The sequence below is a fragment of the Triturus cristatus genome, chromosome 10 (assembly GCF_964204655.1).
Source record: "Triturus cristatus chromosome 10, aTriCri1.1, whole genome shotgun sequence".
NCBI classification, from domain to species: domain Eukaryota; kingdom Metazoa; phylum Chordata; class Amphibia; order Caudata; family Salamandridae; genus Triturus; species Triturus cristatus.
The window spans coordinates 900,845,865-900,866,254 of record NC_140593.1 but is presented as its reverse complement, the minus strand read 5'-3'; positions in this window follow the sequence as shown (position 1 = coordinate 900,866,254).

Genomic DNA, 20,390 nt, shown 5'->3' with positions numbered 1-20,390 from the left:
TTGGAACTCCAACTTATGAGCTTTATGTAAAACATGGCGTGGGCCCCATTGCATATAATGAAGTATGGATCCGTTACACCAGAAAAGACGGTGTTTTAAAATGGCCCCAAAATGGTAGTTTCGATACAGATATCTTAGATAATTTGGAAGTGAAATTGTTTAAAAAGAAAGCCCGGCCGGCGATGTTTGATTCTTTCTGCTTATGGCGAAAGGAAGCCAAACAGAAGGAAATTAAGTTAGCGAAAAAGAATAAGAGAGAAAGAGGTATGTCAATGATGCAAGCAGCTGTGCAATTTAAAGAGAATGAGGAGGACCAAATGAATGAACAGTTACATAGACAGCGCAAACTAGGGATTGATAAATGTTACCCTGTTTTGTCACCCCTTGTGCAAGATGAAACAAAAGAGAAAGAGAAAGATTCCCTAATGTCCCATTTGCTAAGTTCGCCACCCCCGTATGCGCAAAATGCCACAGCGCCTCCACAGCTTGTAAATGCGCAGCCTCCAGTAAATATGCCGCAAGCCTTCCCACAGCCGCCAGCTCCTCCTCAGCTGGCCCCTATCCCTGCAGTGCAGCCCTCTCAAGGGCCGCCAGTTTTGTTACCTGTTGCCCCTGCGCTTCCTGCGACTTTGCCTAGCACGTCAGCTGCCTCCCCTGGCGCTCCTTCTTACACTACCCAGGTACCTGTATCTGAATCCGTTTTTCTTCCCTCTGTCTATCCCCCCGTTTTCGCCTCAACTTCTCCTTCAGCACGACAACAACTAGCTAATGTAGTTACTAGTTTAATGTCGCCTCTCTTTGGATCATCTAGTGCGACCCCTGCTTTACAACGTAAGCAATTGCGCAGTCAGCTGCCTGATCCTGAAGAGAAAAAGGTATTAGATCATATGGCGCGTAGGTGGATTATTTTTTCTTCACTCTATGATGTGGAGTCAGTTGTTGACGTTTTTCACCAATGGGATGCCCCGAAACAGAGGTATGTGTTCGAGAAAATGTGTGAAATCCTCTGTGAGGAATTGGATGATCATGGTAGAGATCCAAACCCGCAGGAGTTATGTCGAGTGAGATTCGATTTTGGAAAAGGTACGATTGTGGGCCCTGATGTAAATAAAGCAGTTGCGACCTTATTATCCTTGAGGAATGATGATTGTCAACAGTCGTTGTTTGAACAAGATTTCCCTGTGGGGAGAAAGGTAAAAGCGCGCCAATACCCTATGAGAGAAGTCCCTCCGGTATGGAAGGAAGCCCTTGCAGCTGATGCCGCCCGCGGTATTGCTGCTGCTCCAGCGCATTTTCAGCGTGTTTGGGTACATGTCCCATGGAAGCGTTCTGAGGTGTTAGCGCTTAAACAGACATTGCCTGATCCCCGTAAAAACCCCGCAGGATATTATAAAGAATTGTCACAGACGGCAGGATCATGCGTCATGAATTTGGCAGATATAGATATGTTGTTTGGAAATGTTGTTCCACAGCCCCTATGGGGATCAATTCGTAATGTAGATCACGATGCAGAACTAGGTGCTACATGGGCTAATATTATTGCCGCAGACACCAGACAAGTTGGTGGTGCAAAACCTGAGCCCCTCGTAGCAGAACTCCCTGGCAGAATTATCACTTACATGAAACTTTAATGCCCGCGATGCGCGTAAATTGGGATAAACTATCTGCATGCAAGCAGAAGAAAGATGAGACAGTGTCCGATTTCTTTACCAGGTTTGAAGAAACGTTTATCGACCACAGTGGTCAAGACATGAGTACTGAAGGTGGCCAACGGTTATTTGTGGATAAATTTGTGCAGAATCTACTTCCTGAGCTATGTAAGAAATTAAAAGATTCAGAAAGTTCTTGGGCTGTTTCCTCTTCAGCGCAAATACTGGCTACTGCACAGTATTATGAAAATAGAGATAAAGACTAAAAAGATAGAACAGACAAGAAAACGAAAGAACTGAAAACGAAGGTCCTTTTGCAGCAGGCTTACCCGCCACGTGGAGGACAGAATAATTATAGGCAAACACAAGGTGTCTATCACCAACCCCAACAGTTTCAGAATAATCAGCAAATGAATGGGTATTATCAACCACATATCCCTATAGGCCCCAATCAATGTTCATACTGCAAAGAGGAAGGTCATTTCAAGTATAGTTGTCCTAAATTAATGCAGCGTAACAGTAATGCGTATGGCGCAAGAGGTAGAGGTGGTCAGCAAGCTCCTAGAGGCAGAGGGCGTGGAAATGTTCCCCAGAACGTGCGTACTCTTCCGCCTCAAAATACCATAAATAGCTTTGATCAGCAAGCCAACGCGACTGGTAATACAGCTCAGTACTACAATAATGATTATTATGCAGAAGACGACAATGTGGAAGGTAGTGATTACTAGGACAGCCGTAGACAGAGAGAGGGAGTTGTTTCAGTGCCAGTGGATCAGAGCGGACCTTATGTTAAAGTAACTACAGCAAATGTAACGGAGCCCTTTCTGCTGGATACTGGTGCTGCAAAGAGTTCAATCATGCATTCGAAACTCCCTGGCGCGCCTTTGTCTGGCGAAATGAATGTTTCAGTAGGTTTTTCTGGCGCCCCAGTTAGGAACCCGATTTCTAATCCTAAGTCTCTTTCTGTTGGACCTTGTGAGCTAAAAGCACCCCTCATCATAACAACAGGTTGTGGTGAGAATTTGCTAGGATTAGATTTGCTAAAAAGATTGCATGCTACGCTATATTGTTCTCCCTCTGGAGTACAACTTACATTAGGTAAGAAAGTGATTTCCCCGATGTATTTGTCTAAGAATGCAATGCCACCTGAATTATCATCCCTTCCGGACGTCCTGTGGGCTACTGGTCCCAATGATGTGGGTCTCCTGGAAATACCGCCATACGTGGTAACTTTAAAAGCCAATGTTAGATTGCTACGTATCCCCCAGTACAAGATCTCCAATGAGGGTCAGAAAGCGTTGTTACAAATTGTCAGCGATTTGATTAAAAAGGGTGTAATTGAAGAGACAAGAGGCAACGTTTGCAATAGTCCGGTTTTACCTGTCTTAAAACGAACGGACCTTTCACAGCCACCTGTTTACAGATTTGTGATTGATCTTAGAGAGGTTAATAAGATTGTTGTGCCACAGTTTCCAGTTGTCCCTGATATAACTGCCTTGTTAACCATGATTCCTGCCTCCGCTGCATGGTTCTCAGTGATCGATTTAAAGAATGCTTTCTTTAGCATCCCAATTGCAGAGGAGAGCAGAGACATTTTTGGTTTCAGTTTAGGAGGTCGAAGCTTCCGCTTTAAACGCGCTCCACAGGGCTACTGTGAAAGTCCATCAATATACAGCCAAGCTTTGAAAGCGCAGCTTGATGCACTGGTTTTACCTAGTGGCGCTATCCTCATCCAGTACGTTGACGATTTACTAATCGCCGCGGATACTTAAAAGATTTGCAAAGAAGCTACATTGTCATTGTTGCGTCATTTGTCTGTTTTCCATCACAAAGTGTCTCTCTCAAAGCTGCAATATTGTTGACAAGAAGTGACCTACTTAGGTCATCTCTTATCGAAGGAGGGAAGGAAACTGACCCCAGAAAGAATTCAAGCCATTGCACAGTTGAGTGTGCCAAGAACACAGAGAGAAGTGCGTGCTTTCTTGGGCATTGCCTCATACTGTAGGCACTGGATCCCAAATTTTTCCCTGCTGGCAAAACCTTTGTTAGCATTAACATGTAAAAACACACCGAATCCTATCCCATGGTCTGAAGAGTGTCAGAAAAGTTTTTGGGAATTGCGCAATGCATTATGTTCAGCTCCTGTGTTGGGTACCCCTGACTACAGCAAGCCTTTTACATTGTATGTTCACGAGAAAGATGGTTGCGCATTATCAGTGTTAACACAGCCTTTTGGCGACAGACCGCGCCCATGCGCATATTTTTCATCAACCTTGGACCCTGTAGCGAGGGCATTGCCAAGTTGTCTGAGAGCCACAGCTGCCGCAGCTATGTCTATTCGACAATCTGCTGGACTAGTAATGGATAATACATTGATTGTTATGGTTCCACATGCTGTGGACACATTGCTAAACAGGACCAAGACGCAGCACTTAACTAGTGCGCGATTATCAGGATATGAGCTGACACTGTTAGCAAATCATATACACATAAAGAGATGCAACACGTTGAATCCAGCTACATTATTGCCAATTCCAGCAGACCTAGATGAGATTAAGCAACATGATTGTCTGTTCAGAACAGAAGAAGAGACGAAAGGGAGAGTAGATCTCAAAGATACTCCCCTGACTGAGTGTGAGGGTACCTTATGGGTGGATGGTTCGTGTTTCAAGCTCCCGAATGATGATACGACTGCTGCATACGCTATCACGACTTTGCACACGATTGTGGAAACTGCACGTGTGCCACAAAATTCGGCTCAAGCAGCAGAATTGATTGCCCTTACAAGAGCATGCGTGTTGTCTGAAGGAATGAGAGTGAACATATATACGGACAGCCAGTACGCCTTTGGCGTGGCTCATAGTTTTGGGCGATTGTGGAAAGAACGTGGGTTCCTGACTTCGCATGGAGCTAAGATTCAGAATGGCAATTTGGTGAATGATCTCCTTGAATCACTGACCCTACCGTTACAAGTTGCGATTATGAAATGCAGTGCGCACAAGAAAATCACTGATGATGTTGGTCGTGGTAATGCGTTTGCTGATGAAATCGCGAAAGAAACGGCAAAAGATGTGAAGACTGGAATGTATGTTACAGGCCCTGCCAGATGGATTGGTGATGTTGGAATGTGCGAAAATACAATAGAGAGTGTGAAGTCTCTTCAAGCTGAAGCCACAGAGAAAGAGTTGAGCAAGTGGAGAGAAAGTATGGGTAAGTTGGATGAGAATGGTTGTTGGATTGATCTGTCAGAACATAGGCGATGGTTGTTACCTGATGCATATGTGCTTCCAGTGGTTACGATGGCACATGGAATGGCACATATCAGTATGAAAGGAATTTGTAAGTTGTTGGCTCCAGTATGGCAGAATGCTGGAATTCCCAAGTGTGCAGAGAATGTGGTCAAGAATTGTATGGTAGGAGGAGGAGCCTAGCGCTTGACCAAGATGGCTGCGTGAGCTTTGAGCTCCCGAGACCCTCGCGCCCTCCGTCAACTATCCTGTTCTTTATCCTGTTTCTTATGCACGGTATCCTGCAGATGAGTCATCGTGGGGGCGATTGACGCTGCCCGGGCTAAAATCGCCCGCCGTGGACCGGAGTTGTGGACGACGGCAGATTGCGGCCTACCTCCGAGGGATGCCAGGAGCTCGAGTTGGCAAGATGCCCGGCCACTAATTGAACAACAGCAGGCCCGTGGGGTGTGAACGGGCGGATGGAGACCACCGCACTTTCACTTTCACTTTCTCGCCCTTTGTTGGCTACGGCCTGAGAGTGCTTCCTGAGGATCCACGGACATCTGGAGGACTTGCGCCCGACCCTGGTCGTTGAGTGACGGTCCGGCCTGTCTCATTTAGCTGGGTGAGGGACGTTTCTCCGTAATTGCCTACATCGAGTCTGCAATGTCGGCCAAAGCAGAGGCTGACAAGCCGAAGTTCAAGGCTACCAGGCGGGGAGGCTATACCCAATCCAACAATATGGATCGATATGCCCAGCAGAAGGGGTCGCCTGGTGGATCGGGACAGTCACTGGAAGTACAGAAAGCTGACTCGTCCCCGACCTCGGAGCTGTCGTTGCAGGATGTCATGGGGGCTATTGAGGGGATGCAAACATCGATCGGGCGACAGTTTGATGCCTTGGCACAAAAAGTGGACACGATTTTGGTCGATGTTAACTTGATACGCGCAGATTTAGCCAAAACCAATGAGCGGGTCAAGTCCCTGGACCTCAAGACTACTGGCCTTGCGGATGATGTTTTGGGACTGCAGGCGGAGGTCGAGAAGCTGCGGACTGCTAGTGACCTCTCCGCCCGTCGGCTGGAGGAATTTGAAGGTCGGGCCAGGCGCAACAATGTGCGCATTACTGGAGTCCCGGAATCCTCGGAAGAGCGCTCAGTGGACCTACTCGTTGAAGACTTGGTGGTGAACCATCTTGCGCCTAAGGGCCTTGGAAAGTTTTTTGCCGTAGAACGGGCTCACAGGGTGCCTGGCGGGAGGCCTAAGGCGGGAGCTCCCCCGAGACCGATTGTCGCCCGGATCTTCCATTTTCGAGATCGGGACGCTATCCTGCAAGCGTCGCGGGTGACGGGCCCGGTTCCTTTTCAGAACGCCTCTGTGAGCTTTTATCCTGACTTCACCCAGATGGTGCAGAAGCAAAGGCAGTGTTTCCTGGGGGTTAAGAGACGCCTTAGGGAGATGGATTTGAAGTACGCTATGCTTTTCCCTGCCAGACTACGTGTGGTGTATGAGGATCGGACTTTCTTCTTCGACTCGCCTGAAATGGCCGGAGATTGGTTGGACGCTCTGCCACGGAGACGGACCGGCGGGGACTGTGTCACGGGAGTGGACAGTGGCCGGGCTGAGCAGGAGTGATGCCCCGGGTGTCAGGTTGTTTTGATTTTGCCCCGGACAATGACTTGTGGCTAACTGCAGTAATGGGGGGGTGGCGGAGGGCCGTTCGGAGCTCTTTCCTCCCTCGGGGTTCTTTTTGTAGATTTGTTTTTGATAGGGCGACAAGCACACTGCAAGTTGGGGGGGCTTCGTAAGCTGACGCAGGGGTGCAGGGAGGGGGGAGGATTTGGGATGTTGGGGTGGTTGTTGGGGGGGTTTTTCTTGCAAGGCGTAGTAATGGTTGTCAGGTTGGTTTGGTGGTGGCTTTTCGGGGGGGTGGAGGTCTCTTGGTGTTTGGGGATGGGGGGTAGGGGCCTAAATATTATTAGCTGGAATGTTAATGGCTTGGGTGATCGTATTAAGCGAGGGATCGTCTTACAATTCCTGAAGCGGACCTCGCCTGATGTTGCCCTATTGCAGGAGACACATCTTATAGGGAATATGTGTTATGCACTTAATAGAAAGGGTTACAAATTCATTGCCCACTCTGGCTTTTCATCGGGCTCCAGGGGGGCGGGCATACTTGTTCGAGCCTCACTGCCACTCGAGGTTGACTCCACCATTGTTGACGATAGGGGGCGGTTCGTAGCTGTGGCGGGGAGATGGGAGGGTAGAACGTTGGTATTGGTTTCTGTGTACGTTCCTCCGGCCCTGCAGGCCTCCACGTTTGCGGATCTGGGCAGGGCCTTGTTGGAACTCCCTGAGGGGCTGCTAGTGGTGGGGGGAGATTTTAATGCTGTTGGTTCAGGGCTGCTCGATAGGCACCCGCCCAGGGATACCGGGGGGGCTCAGAAGTGGCTTCCTGACTTCATAGACACTTTTGGTTTGGTGGACTGCTGGAGACTCCGGCACCCCACCCAGAGTCAGTATACCTTTCACTCCGGGGCGCATGGTAGTCTCTCCCGGATTGATTACTTGCTCACCCTGGCTGCGCATGCCTCGCTAGTTTCTGAGGCTAGGCATATGGCACGTGGCATATCTGACCACTCGCCGGTGTGGGTCCGTTTCGACATTGGCCGGGTAGGAGGAGGTAGGGTGGCTCCCATTAACCCCTGGTACTTCCGTGACCCCAAGACGCGCAGGGCATTGCTGAAGGCAGTTGATCACTATTTTCAGGACAATCAGGATTCGGTTGATTCAGCGGTGTCTCTGTGGGAGGCGTTTAAGACCGTATTGAGAGGGGAGGCCCTCTCATTGGTGGTGGCCGCCAAGCGACGGAAAGACGCCGAGGTGATACAGATTGAGGATGAGATCGCGGCTCTAGAGGTAACCCTGGAGGAGGAGGTTACAGCGGACACTCTGCATAATCTGAGTTTGAAGCAATCGGAGTACAGGGATCTGGCGGAGAATGCTGCCAAGACCCTTAGCAGGGAGCAGCAGGGCCGTCTGTATGATGTTGGGGATAAGGCCGGGAAACTGCTAGCTTGGTTGGACAAAAAAGAGCGGGTCAATAGTGTGGTGCCGGAGTTAACGATGGAGGAGGGAGAGGTTGTTACTGACCCCGAAGGTATAGTCCAGCGTTTCTCGGATTATTTCCGCGTAGTGTACACCTCGGTTTCGGATAGGCCGACTGCGGACTCGTGTGACCTTTTGCGTGATATTGCTCTGCCCTGCCTCTCTGACGTAGATAGGGACGACCTAGATGGTGATATAACGGTTGATGAAGTAGCGGGTGCTATTCGGGCGTTGAACTCGGGTAAGGCCTCCGGTCCGAATGGTTTGCCTATTGAATTGTACAAGCTTTGTCCGGATAAGGTCGCTCCTCACCTGCGCGCCATGTTCGTGGAGGCGTGGGTGAATGGGTCTCTGCCGCTTGATCAACGACTGGCAACCATAGTGGTGATACATAAGGACGGTAAGCCTCGGGACAAGTGTAGTTCCTATCGGCCGATATCGCTTCTTAACGCTGAGCCGAAAATCCTTGCTAAGATCCTGGCGAACCGCTTGGTCCGGGTGCTTGAGGATTTGATCCACCCGGACCAATCGGGCTTCATTCCGCATCGTAACACTGCATTAAACCTTAGGCGTCTTTATGGGGTGATTGCTAGGGCGGGCACGTTGCGGGAGCCGGCTATTGTGGCGTCTCTTGACGCCACAATGGCGTTTGAAACGGTGGAGTGGGAATACCTGTGGGCTGTGCTAGCCAAGTTCGGCTTCGGGCCTGGTTTTGTGGACTGGGTGAGGTTGCTTTACGAGGATCCCCTTGCTAGTGTTGTGGTAAACGGGAGGGCGTCCAGGCCGTTCAAGCTTGGGAGGGGCACCCGGCAGGGTTGCCCCCTGTCGCCTTTGTTGTTTGCCCTTGCTCTTGAACCACTGGCGGCGTGGATACGATGGCATCCGAGTATACGTGGGCTTCGATGGTCGCCCGACCACGAGGACCGTATCTCACTTTACGCCGGCGATATCCTATTATACCTCGCCTCGCCCCAGAAGTCTCTCATAGTGGTTTGCGACGTCTTGACTTCTTTTGGTAGGAACTCGGGCCTTGTTATCAATTGGGGAAAGTCATATCTGTATGTTTTGTGTGGCGATATTCCGCCTGTCCCCCGAAACTGTTCGATTCAGATCGCCCAGCAGGGCTTCCGGTATCTAGGGATTTACATCTCCACTGACTCCATCTTGCGATATGAGAAGAATCTGCTCCCCCCCCTGGCGCGTCTGCGGTGGGATGCGGCGGGCTGGCGGCGGTTGCCGCTCTCCCTCCTCGGGCGCGCCGCGTTGTTTAAAATGATGTCTCTTCCCCGTTTCCTCTATGCCTTGCAGAATACCCTTGAATGGGTCCCGACTAGTTACTTTCGAGAGGTCGAGAGCCTCCAGCGTTCACTATTGTGGGACGGGCGGCCGCGCATAGCGAACGCTAAGCTGACGCTCCCGTGGTACGACGGTGGTATTGCGCTTCCGGACATTCGAAGATACTACTGGGCCACCCAGTTGTGCGCGATTAATCATGGTGTCTATGGCTCGGCGTTGAGCCCCGGCTATGCCATGGATCGGTGGTTACTGCGTGGCGGTAATTACCACAGGGCTTTGTACTCGAAGTCGTTGGACTCGTCCCTTACGGGGCCCACTGGGGTGGCGGTGCGGGTGTGGAAGTTGGCGACGGACTCCCTGGGTTGGGGGGGCAGGCTTACCCTCGCTACCCCGTTGTTTGATTCTGATATCCTGGGGAAGCTTTGGCATACAAAAGGGTTCGAGAAATGGGATTTGATCGGTATCTCCAGGGTCGGAGACTTGCTGGCTCAGGGCTGGGTGAAGTCCTTTGAGGAGCTGCAGAAGGAGTATGAGCTGGGGAGCACTGAGTTTTTCCGCTATGCCCAGGTGCGTCACGCCTTGCGGTCGGTCCTCGTGGAAGGTGAGAAGGTGCCTGCGTCCTCTCCGTTGGAGGACAGAATTCTGGATGGCCATATGCCGGAGAGCGCGATCTCTCTCATCTATAAGAAGCTGATTAATGTCCGGGCCGACCTTCTTCGGGGGTTGCGGGATCAATGGACTAGGGATGGCCTCGAACTGGATGACGAAGATTGGCAATATGCAGTTTCTTCTCCTAGGGAGGTTGCGATTCAGTCGCGTCTGCGGCTGGTGCAGCTTAAAATACTCCATTGAGTCTACATGACAGGTCCTAGGTTGGTCCGTATGGGTTTCTCTGAGGAGGGTTTATGTAAGCGAGGCTGCGGCATGGTGGGTACCTTCTTACATATCATCTGGGAATGCGGCGTGATCGTGGAGTTTTGGAGGCGAGTTCATGCAGTGATGGGGGAGGTGACGGGCATTGTCATGCAGCCGGAGGCGCGTTGTTGTCTCTTGAACGTCTGGGGTCCTACCGATCTTGATGACGCACAGACTCAGTGGGTGACCCTGGGGAACATGGTGGCTAAGCGGGACATCGCGTGCCTGTGGGGCTCTGCTGGGCCTCCTGCGCTGGCAGCGTGGAAGGAAAATATGGATTGGAGCATGCTCAGGGAAAAGACAGTGTATTGTGCTAGAGGGCGCCCGTGGAAATGGCATGCAGTATGGGGGCGATGGAACCACTACAGGGGGGACATATGTCTGCCCCCTGATCCGGATCCGCCTGAGGAGCAACTTTCCCCTTGACATTCTTTCCGGCTATGTATTTATTGTTGATGACTGATTGCCTTTTATGAGTCTCTGCTTTCCCCCTCCCTCCTCTCATTATAGCGTTGTTTCTGGTGGACGAAATGGGACTAGCTCCCCCTGATGGGCACCCATCATGTGCATTCGAAGCATATCGCCTTGCTAGTGTTTGGTTTGTGTTTGTGTTTATTTAAAACTGAACCTTTTCTGATTCTCCTTTCAGTGCAGTGCGAACGCTTTTCTGTGTTGCTTAACTTAAGCTGCCGAACCTCCGGGTTGTCGGCTGAATAGCTGTGTTCCGGATTTACTGAATAAAGGTTTTTGAAAAAAAAAGAATTGTATGGTATGTTTGAAGTACAACCCTGGTAGGGGAACCCCAACTCCAGCTGGTCATTTTGCGCCTCCATCATATCCATTTGAAGTTTTGCAGCTAGACTTTATCCACATGGAAAGGTGCAACAACCTGAAATATGTATTGGTGGTTGTTTGCGTTTTTTCAAAATGGATAGAGGCCTATCCCCTAAAAGACAACACTGCTTTATCCACAGCCAAAGCCCTTGTGAAGGAATTTTTCCCTAGGTTTGGAATGCCAAGAATGGTGTGGAGCGATAATGGGAGTGAGTTTGTGGGTAAAGTGATGAAGAATGTGTGTGAGGGACTAGGTATACGGAAAAAATTCCACGCTGCAAATCACCCCCAATCAGCTGGATTAGTAGAACGCTACAATGGCGCTCTAAAACTCAAATTGGCCAAAATCCAGGCGAGCACCGGCCTTAAATGGCCTGACGCTCTGCCTTTAGCACTCCTGTCCACCAGAATGACGGTGCATTCACGAGTGGGACTTAGTCCCTACGAGGTCGTTTTTGGCCGCCCAGCCAATGTATGGGGTGTACCCAGACCGACGAAATTCAGCGAAATCGAGCATCCAGTACTGCTTGATTACTTGTATGATTTGACGGCTAAATTACGTGTTTTACATCAACAGGTGCATGATACTCTTCCTCAGGCCTCTGAAGCTCCTGGACACCCTATCGAACCTGGCACGTGGGTCCTCGTGAAAAATTTCCAGCAGAAGAGCAACGATGAGCCCCGCTGGATTGGCCCTCATCTCGTACTTCTGTCTACAAGATCAGCTGTTCGAGTAAAGGGGAAGAAGAACTGGATCCACGGCGCCCACATCAAAAGGATCCCTTTGCCTCTGTCGTATGACCAGTGGGTCAAGGAGGGTATCGCTGACTCTGAAACAGACACTGTACCTCGTTTTGTACCATTCAGTGATGCACACGTAAGAGGCACAACTGCAGCACAGCAGAGTGACAATATTTTGCAAGAAGCTGTGCCACCGTCAATTCGATTGGACACCACAGAGCCTGAACTCTTGTTTCAAGATCAGACACTACCTGGCCGTCTCCACTATAACTTAAGACCAAGGCCTATGGACAAATAAATATTCTTTTTCCTTACCCTTTTTGTTTTTGATACCATAGCTCTCCCATCTGAAGGACTTTCTTGATTTTTGTTTTTCGAACCACCATCCGGGTTCAGCCGCAGGGTCGCGGTGCCAAGACTTTGGGGTACAGGCCGAAGACGTTAGGTCAACGGTTCTGGTTGGTCTAGGGCGTTCCCTGGACTGACAGGCGTACTCCTTAGCAGAAGATACTCACCCGCCGCGAGCGGCACGATTAGAGGATGGAGTTTTTCAAGATGGAAAATGAACTTTAAAGCAAGAATATGTAAAATAATGAAAAGCAAACGTTTTGCATTTTTATGTCTGTTTATACTATGTAGTATGGTAGTGTTTACTGTAGGATTTGTATTCTTCTCCTCTCAAGAGCCCATTGCATCCACTGTACAGCCTATACCTCCTCCTACTGTCTCCTCGCACTCTTTTCACCCTCTGCCTGAACACGAACAAGCCAGACGATCAGAGTTTGTAAACAACTCGTTTATTCAGCTCCTGCACCAGCACCAACTAGTCATGAATACAACCAATTGCTGGGTGTGTGGTTTAATGCCACATACCATTAACAAGGGTATTCATTATCTAGTGCTGCCGTTTAGTTACAATGGATCGTCATGGGCATTCCAGACCATGTTTCTCTTTGCCCTAGATGCCTACTCCCCGCGACAACCGCGTTCCATCAGACCTAGCACCAATAATAAAGCCTTAATGAAAGGAGGTGCCGATATGAGCAGAGATATCGATGCATACTCATCCATACCCAAGGAGGAATTGAGAGCTTACGTAGGGTGGAACGCGACGGGGTATAGTATTAGTCTGGGTGAAAGACAGCGGCAAATCTCATCCCCAATCTGGGTCGTACCCCACATAGGTCGGTTCTGTTTACAAGGTAATGGTCAGAATCCAAGAGCTCAACTGGGGAGAAGTGACTGTACTGAAACGTACACTTTCCCATCACAGTTTTCCCCTGCGTTTTTGGCTGCCAAGGGTACATATTTTGTCTGCAACGACCGAGCATATACATGGTTGCCCCCTGATTTCTCGGGCACATGTTATATTGCAAATCTGCTACCGCCGACATTTACTGCTGCCTCTGACTATCACAAGACCAGAGTTGTGAGAGGCGTGATTAGTAAGGAGGATACTGCCGGTCAGGAAGCGGGAGACTTCTTTTTGGGTTTCCTGCCGTTTTGGGGACCTATGGTCAATAGTAGGAACCTGAGACAACTGACTCGTGTGGTTGAATCCACCGTAAATGTGACGGCTGGTGCCCTTGGTAATTTGACAGCTGAGCTCCAAGCGGATCGCCTCATGACTTTGCAGAACCGCATGGTTCTAGACGTTATACTTGCAGACCGCGGTGGGGTATGTAAGGTTATCCAATCTAGTTGTTGCATTTTCATACCAGATAACGCTCCAACAGTTTATCAAGCCATCTCCAAACTGCATAAAATATCTGAATCCATACACGTGGATAAAGGAGATTGGTCACTGGTGGGGTGGTTCTGGGAACTGATATCTGCCTGGGGTTGGAAGATTCTGATGGTCATTGGAATGATCTTAGCCACCCTTTTCCTGTTCTGTCTGTGCATACAGTGTGCTCCTGCGATATGTGGCCTCTGTGCCACATTATGTGTAAGGAAACCTGTATCGAGGGACGAGCTAAGTAATAGGATGATGCTACAGCAACATCTCCATGACTTCATGAATATTGACCTAGACTCGGATTGATGTGAGCGTAGTTATTGCCTATGTAAGGGCAAAAGGAGGGTCTGTCGTACTTTGAAATTTGGGACCGCGTAGGAGGCAGGGCCCTACCCCTGTCTATCCCGGTATTAGCGAACCGTGAATGGTCAATGCGGTACGTACAAGTGCTTTGTGTAACGTTTTAGCGATAAATGCACTGTGTACACGTTATTATACATCACTACGTGGGTTCCATCTTAGAGCGGTGGCCATCTTATGGTTGCCCTCACATAGGCTACATATTATGAAGCAAATACGGGCCTTTAGAGCACATGTGCCTTCCTTTGACTTCTCTGTGACCTGGGCAGCTTGGCTCCGCAGCCCCAGGTCAGTCCGGTCCCACGAGCTCCCCTTCCTCTGGCCACCTGTGATTAGCATCAGGGCTTGACACACCATAAAGCCTTTTCATCTCACACGAGCCTCCAGCTAATCTCTTTCACACCTGACTGTTCCTGCTTTATGGCTTGTTTTCACAAACAGGAGCTGCCCGAGTTTATTGGGGCCTGTTGATATCTGATGTGGGATCTGAGCCTGCTGGGTAAATAATTGTGGGCTGGCTTAACTGGAATGTGGGATGGTCATCATGACTCTGCCCTTTCGTTTGTAATGCATACACTTATATGGCCATATCATAAAACGAAGAATGTGTGCCTGAAGCATGATATTTTGTATTTAAGGAGAAGCCCGTTTCTGTAATTTTGAGCAGTCTCCTGAGAACATACACGCTGTTGTACTTCTAGGATACCTGTAATTGGTCTGCAGCCAATAAACTGATCTTTGACTTCACCCAGAAGACTCTGTGTTTCTGTAGGTCTGAAACAGGAAGAACCCAAAGTCATAGGGTGTGTTCCCCTGCACCGCTGGGCTTAAAATTCCCAGTACTTCAGTACCTTTTGCTGGTATTCCCGGAGTGGGGGATTGAGTGATTCCAAATTCAGACTGCAGCGTGGAACTGATCATGAGGGGTTGGTTTTTGCTCAGAAAGATGTGGCGACCACAGTTTCACTACTACAGCAATGCTATTGCTGGGCAGGTCTCTACAAACAGACCAAACAATAAGTCCATAGCTGCCTTATAACCAGTGCAGCCCACCTCCTCCTACCCTACACTCATCTGTTGCCTCCACTCAGAGTTTCCAAATTAGGCCAACCTACGAAACTTGACCTCAGGAAACCTGACTACTAGTGTGTGTTGCAGAAGGCATAGCACCAGCCAGCCCAATGGAAGCCTGAGCCAAAGAGCATCTGTTAAGTGCTGCTACCTGTCAAGATGATGTCTGTCCTCTGGATGACTGCATTTACAACATCCCTAGCACACGTAAATGTTTTAGGGCCATATGTAGGTAAAAGTGAAATACCAAATTCTTAATACCGAATTTTACCGAATCGGTATTAAGAATTCGGTATTTCCGATGTAGGTAAAAAATCGGTATTTTTTACCGATTTGGTAAAATTCGGAAAAAATAATACCCAATCCTTAATACCGATCGGTATTACCGAATCTGTATTACCGAATCGATAAATACCGATTCAGTATTTTAAAATAGCAGCAATCGAGGAATCAGCCAATCCTGTGCATCCACCCCACCTCCCAACCAGGAAGTGGCCACACCCATGCAGGTGCATTGCATCTGAACCTTCTGGAGAGGCAGGGAGTGCAGAGGAGTACACAGGAGCAACAGTGAGAACTTTACCTAGAAAATACAGCATAATGGCCAACAAGGACACCGAAAATGAAGCTGCTGAACGGAAAAGAAAGCTAAAATTTAGCGAAAGGGAGCTTCAGATCCTGATTGAGGAGGTGGTGAAACATCACACAAAGCTGTTTGGAAAACAGTCCTTGCAAGTGCCAGAATCTGAGAAGCGGAGAATATGGCTTGGAATCCATGCACAGGTGAATGCGGTAGGAGTGACCCCCGTGAAATTGAAGAACTAAAAAAAAGGTGGTACGATGTCAGGAGTCAAACAAAGAAGAAGATGGCAGCGATTAAAAAACAAGCAAGCCTGACAGGAGGAGGGAGAAACAGGGAACCTGCACTGACTGCTCTGGAGCAGCCGGTGGAGTCCACCATAGAGCCTGACAGCGTAAGCGGAATCGGGGATGCAGACAGCTCAGCCAGAGCTGCCAACAAACAAGGTAAGAAGCATGCACACCAAGCTGCGCCCCCCACTCCCTAACCCCATTCCCCAATGAGGCAGTGCGCATCCCACTCCAGTACGGGTTTCACTAAACACCAGCAATGCATGATGGAAGATGTAGTCAGTGTAACTCCTATCATGACAGACATCCCACTAGACACAAAGGCATGTGACACACATCAGTGATAAGCAAGCAGAGGACAGAAAGATAGATTGTCAGAAATGTAAATTGATTATTGGTACGTAGTCCTGCCAGACTAGTGAGCTAATGTACTATTTGTGTCCACAGGCGAGACATCGCGCAGGTCTGCACATGACAAGGCAGGAAGGGCACCCCGGAGGGAGAGATCGGAGGAGGACAGTGCAACTGCAGGGCACACCACACCACCACCACCACTGCCAGCATCACCACCACTGCCAGCAACAACACCACTGCCAGCATCACCACCACTGCCAGCATCACCACCACTGCCAGCAACAACACCACTGCCAGCAACAACACCACTGCCAGCATCACCACCACTGCCATCAGCAGCAGCAGCGTCACCACCGGCAGTAACAAGACACAGGAGGCATGCAGTTGCCAGACTCCAAGAGATGGAGTTGTCCTTGGAAGACAGCAAAGGTGGCGAACTGCCAACTGTGCCAGTGTATGCAGGATCGCAGTCCCCCACAGTGCGAGCACAGATAGGTGCCAGACGCCGCAGGGCTAGGGAACCCAGTCCCCATTTGCAGGGTGAGGAGCATGGTGTCTTCGCAGGGCTGGAGGTGAGCATGGTTAAGGTTCAGCGCCTGCAAGGGAAAGCAATACTTTCAGTCCAGCGGCAGGTGAGGCAAGTGAATGCCAATATGCAGAACATTGAGAAGGGCATCTGCTCTATGAACAAGACGCTCGCTGAGGGCATGAAGGAAATGACAGAGTTCATGAGGGACATGTCCCGCTCAGTGATGCTGCTGTGCAGCAAACTTGATGAGGACAGGATGGCACGACGCAGGGAGAGGCAGAAGATGGACAATCATACAAAGGAGGTGAACCGCCTCTCCACAGCCACCTCACTCCTCTGCAGGCGCTCCGTGGCCATGAAAGAAGGGCTGGTACACTGCAGCTGTGATGTTTCAAGGGGGCTTGTTGAGGTTACAAGTGCACTTGATGTGCTCCTAACTACTCAGGCTGCAAATACTGGGGCAGGTGATGTGGGGGACAGTGCTGAGTCGCAGCAGTATAACGCCCCCTGCAACTGAGATCAGGAGGAGCAGCAGGCGTCATGGGGTTGGCACTCGATCGATTCCCAGTGATGACAGTCTGCTCGGGGAATCCAGCAGTGTTGTGCATGGCCGCAGGCATTAATGCAGGCCACACTTTGACTACTTAACTGGGTGACTTAACCCATGACATCTGCGTAGGGTGGTTACAAATGGGACTGGCATGTTGAGCCCTTTGTGTAGTGGCGTAGTGCCAATATAGTAAACTATGTCACACAAATGCAACTGGCTGTGTCTCCTTACTTACTCAGAAATAGTTGCTTGTGATCTCAGCCCGTCTTTGTCTCCCATCTGGTGCTGGTGCCACTCCTGCTGCGTTGGGCTCTGGCTGTGCAAATTCATCATCATCATCCTCAGAGTCAGTTAATTCAACTTCTGTACCTTTCTTAGTGGCAAGGTTAGTCAGCATAGCACAAGTTGCAATGATCTTGCAGCAGATGATGGGTGTGTACTGACGTGCACCTCCGCTTTTGTGGAGGCGGCGGAACCTGCTTTTCAATAGTCCAAACGTGCGCTCCACAACGTTGCGTGTTAAGTTGTGCGCCACATTGTATCGTCTCTCACTTTGGGTCGATGGGTTTAGGTAAGGCGTGAGGATGAATGACCGCACAGCATAAGCGCTATCACCTAGGTGGAGAACACAGTGCCATTAATGACAGTCACCAACACATTCATCTGCAGTGTACATCAGGGTGTGTCACAGTGATTTACCTAGCAGGTACCCTTCTCCAAATTCTCCTGCAGCCAGGCGTGTGTAGATCCCACTGTTCTGGAATATGTATGAGTCGTGGGTGGACATTTGGCCACTATGTCGGTGATTAAGTTGGCTGCATCGCAGATTACCTGCACATTAATGGAGTGGGTTGATTTTCTGTTTCGGTAGATGTACTCAGTGGCTGCAGGTGGGCAGATTGGAATGTGTGTCCCATCAATGCACCCTATCACATGCGGGAACTGTGCCTTTTGGTAAAAGTCTGTCCTGGTTTTCAGCAGTTCCGGCTGTGTGGCTGGGAAGCTTATGTAGTGATGCATTCTCTGCATCATGGCATCCAGGAATTTGTTGAAGAAACGGGACAGGCAACTCTGTGACACCCCACCTACCGCAGCTATCACCCCCTGGTAACTGCCAGATGCAAGTAGGTGTAGGCTACAGAGCACCTGCATATGTGGTGGTATAGCTTGCGCCCTTGTTGTTGGATGCTCAAGGAGTGGGTGCAGATCCCTCATCAGGTCCAGGATGGTTTGGGGGTGTAGCCTGTACCTTTCATGGATCTCTGCCTCAGTCAGTTGGAAGAGTGTGATGCGCTGTCTGTAGACGCGCTCCTCTCGTCTCCAGATCCTCACTCCTGCTGCCTGTAGCCGTAGCCGCCTTGCTATCACATAGAGGGCCGCCATAGTGATCACACTGTTGCATTTTGGGACTGTTTAAATACACTGCAGCTGATTACCACCTGCTTGCAGTCAGTGTTAATTACCGGCTCTTAAATACCGAATTTTAGGAAATTCAGTATTACCGATTTTCTCAACATCTCTTTTATGGTTTTTACTGTTTCTTATTTACCGATTCGGTATTTGGGTGTTCGGTAATTCCGAATCGGTAAATAAGAAATCGGTAATTAGAAATCGGTATTTACCGATTCCTTATTACCGATTCCCTTCCTACATTGGGGATTGCTATATACCGGTCGGTAATGCTGAAATCTACTGATTTTCGGTATTACGACCGGTATTTGGGCCACCTACATCGGGCCCTTAGAAGCACAATCGATGACAGCAGTAGCTTCGTATGTCAACACAAATATATACACTGGTCAAAATAAATTCTTCAATCTTTTATTCTTTACGTAGATTCTTCTCATGTGTGAGTTCTGTGACAGATCGAGAGCCAACACGTGTTTCGTCGCTTCTGTTACATATACACGTGACTTTTTCAAGGCTCAATCGTCTTCAATATGCAATTGTTAACGTGTGGTGATATTTCCAACCCACACGGTCCTCCAGCGTGGGGAAATAATTGTGGTAGGGTCCAAATAGCGGCGCTCGCTCTCCAGTATATGGTTGTGGATACGTCTCAATCTATTTGTGAAACATGAAAACCCCTCACACCGGCTTCCTCAAGTACGAGGAAGCTAGCGTGAGGGGTTTGCACGATTGGAGAGCGAGTGCCGCTAATTGGACCCTACCACAATTATTTCCCACGCTGGAGGACCGTGTGGGTTGGAAATATCACCACACGTTAACAATTGCATATTGAAGAATTTATTTTGACCAGTGTATATATTTGTGTTGACATACAAACCTACTGCTGTCATTGATTGTGCTTCTAAAGCTTTTATGTGTGCTAGGGATGTTGTAAATACTAGAATTGCAGCTTCGGCCGCAGAACTGGGGGAGGCAGGTGGTTCTCTACACCTTTTAGCACCGTGCAGATAGTTGATTTATAGATATACATACAGTGAATTTACCCTGTGGCGCCGTTCCCTATGAACAATACCACCAGTCTATCTTTAGTACCTCTGGATGACTGCAGCCTGGGCCAGTTCCACAAACTCTCTCACTGTAATTGACCTAAATGCGAAGCTCCAACGCGACAACCATGTACGGAGGTGGAGAGGCGGCCCATTGGCTACAGCTGCCAACCTTAGAAGAAGAGGAGCCTTATACTTCGGCTCAACTTCCTGTGATTCTGGTCAAATCACTTAATCTCATTGTGCCTAAAACAAGGGAGCCCTAATGGACAAGACACGTTTTGAAACTCAAGATGGTTGCAGCAATTAGGATGGAAAAGTTCATTGGCATACATTTTCCAGTGCTTAATTTGTCAAAGAAAGAGCGCTGGTGCCCAAAGCACAACCCAGAATCCTGCTGCCATGCAGTTAAATGTTGGTGCGCCTATGCTGAGGCTGCAAAGTTCTAAATCCACTACCAGACAATCCTTGCCGTTTGATCTCACTTTTGCATGCTCCTGCTTTCTCCCCTAATGATGGGTTTTCCATCTTTTCCTTCACCCTTCCTTTGTTTGTTTTTCCTCTATTGCTTTCGGTAAACATCTGATGCAGAAAAATAAGTGCAGGTCCCCAAAGATGAGTGCCGGAGGGCTCCATCGGCAACCACCGGCTCAAATTAGGCAGTGCATTTACCCTTTAAAATGCACGGT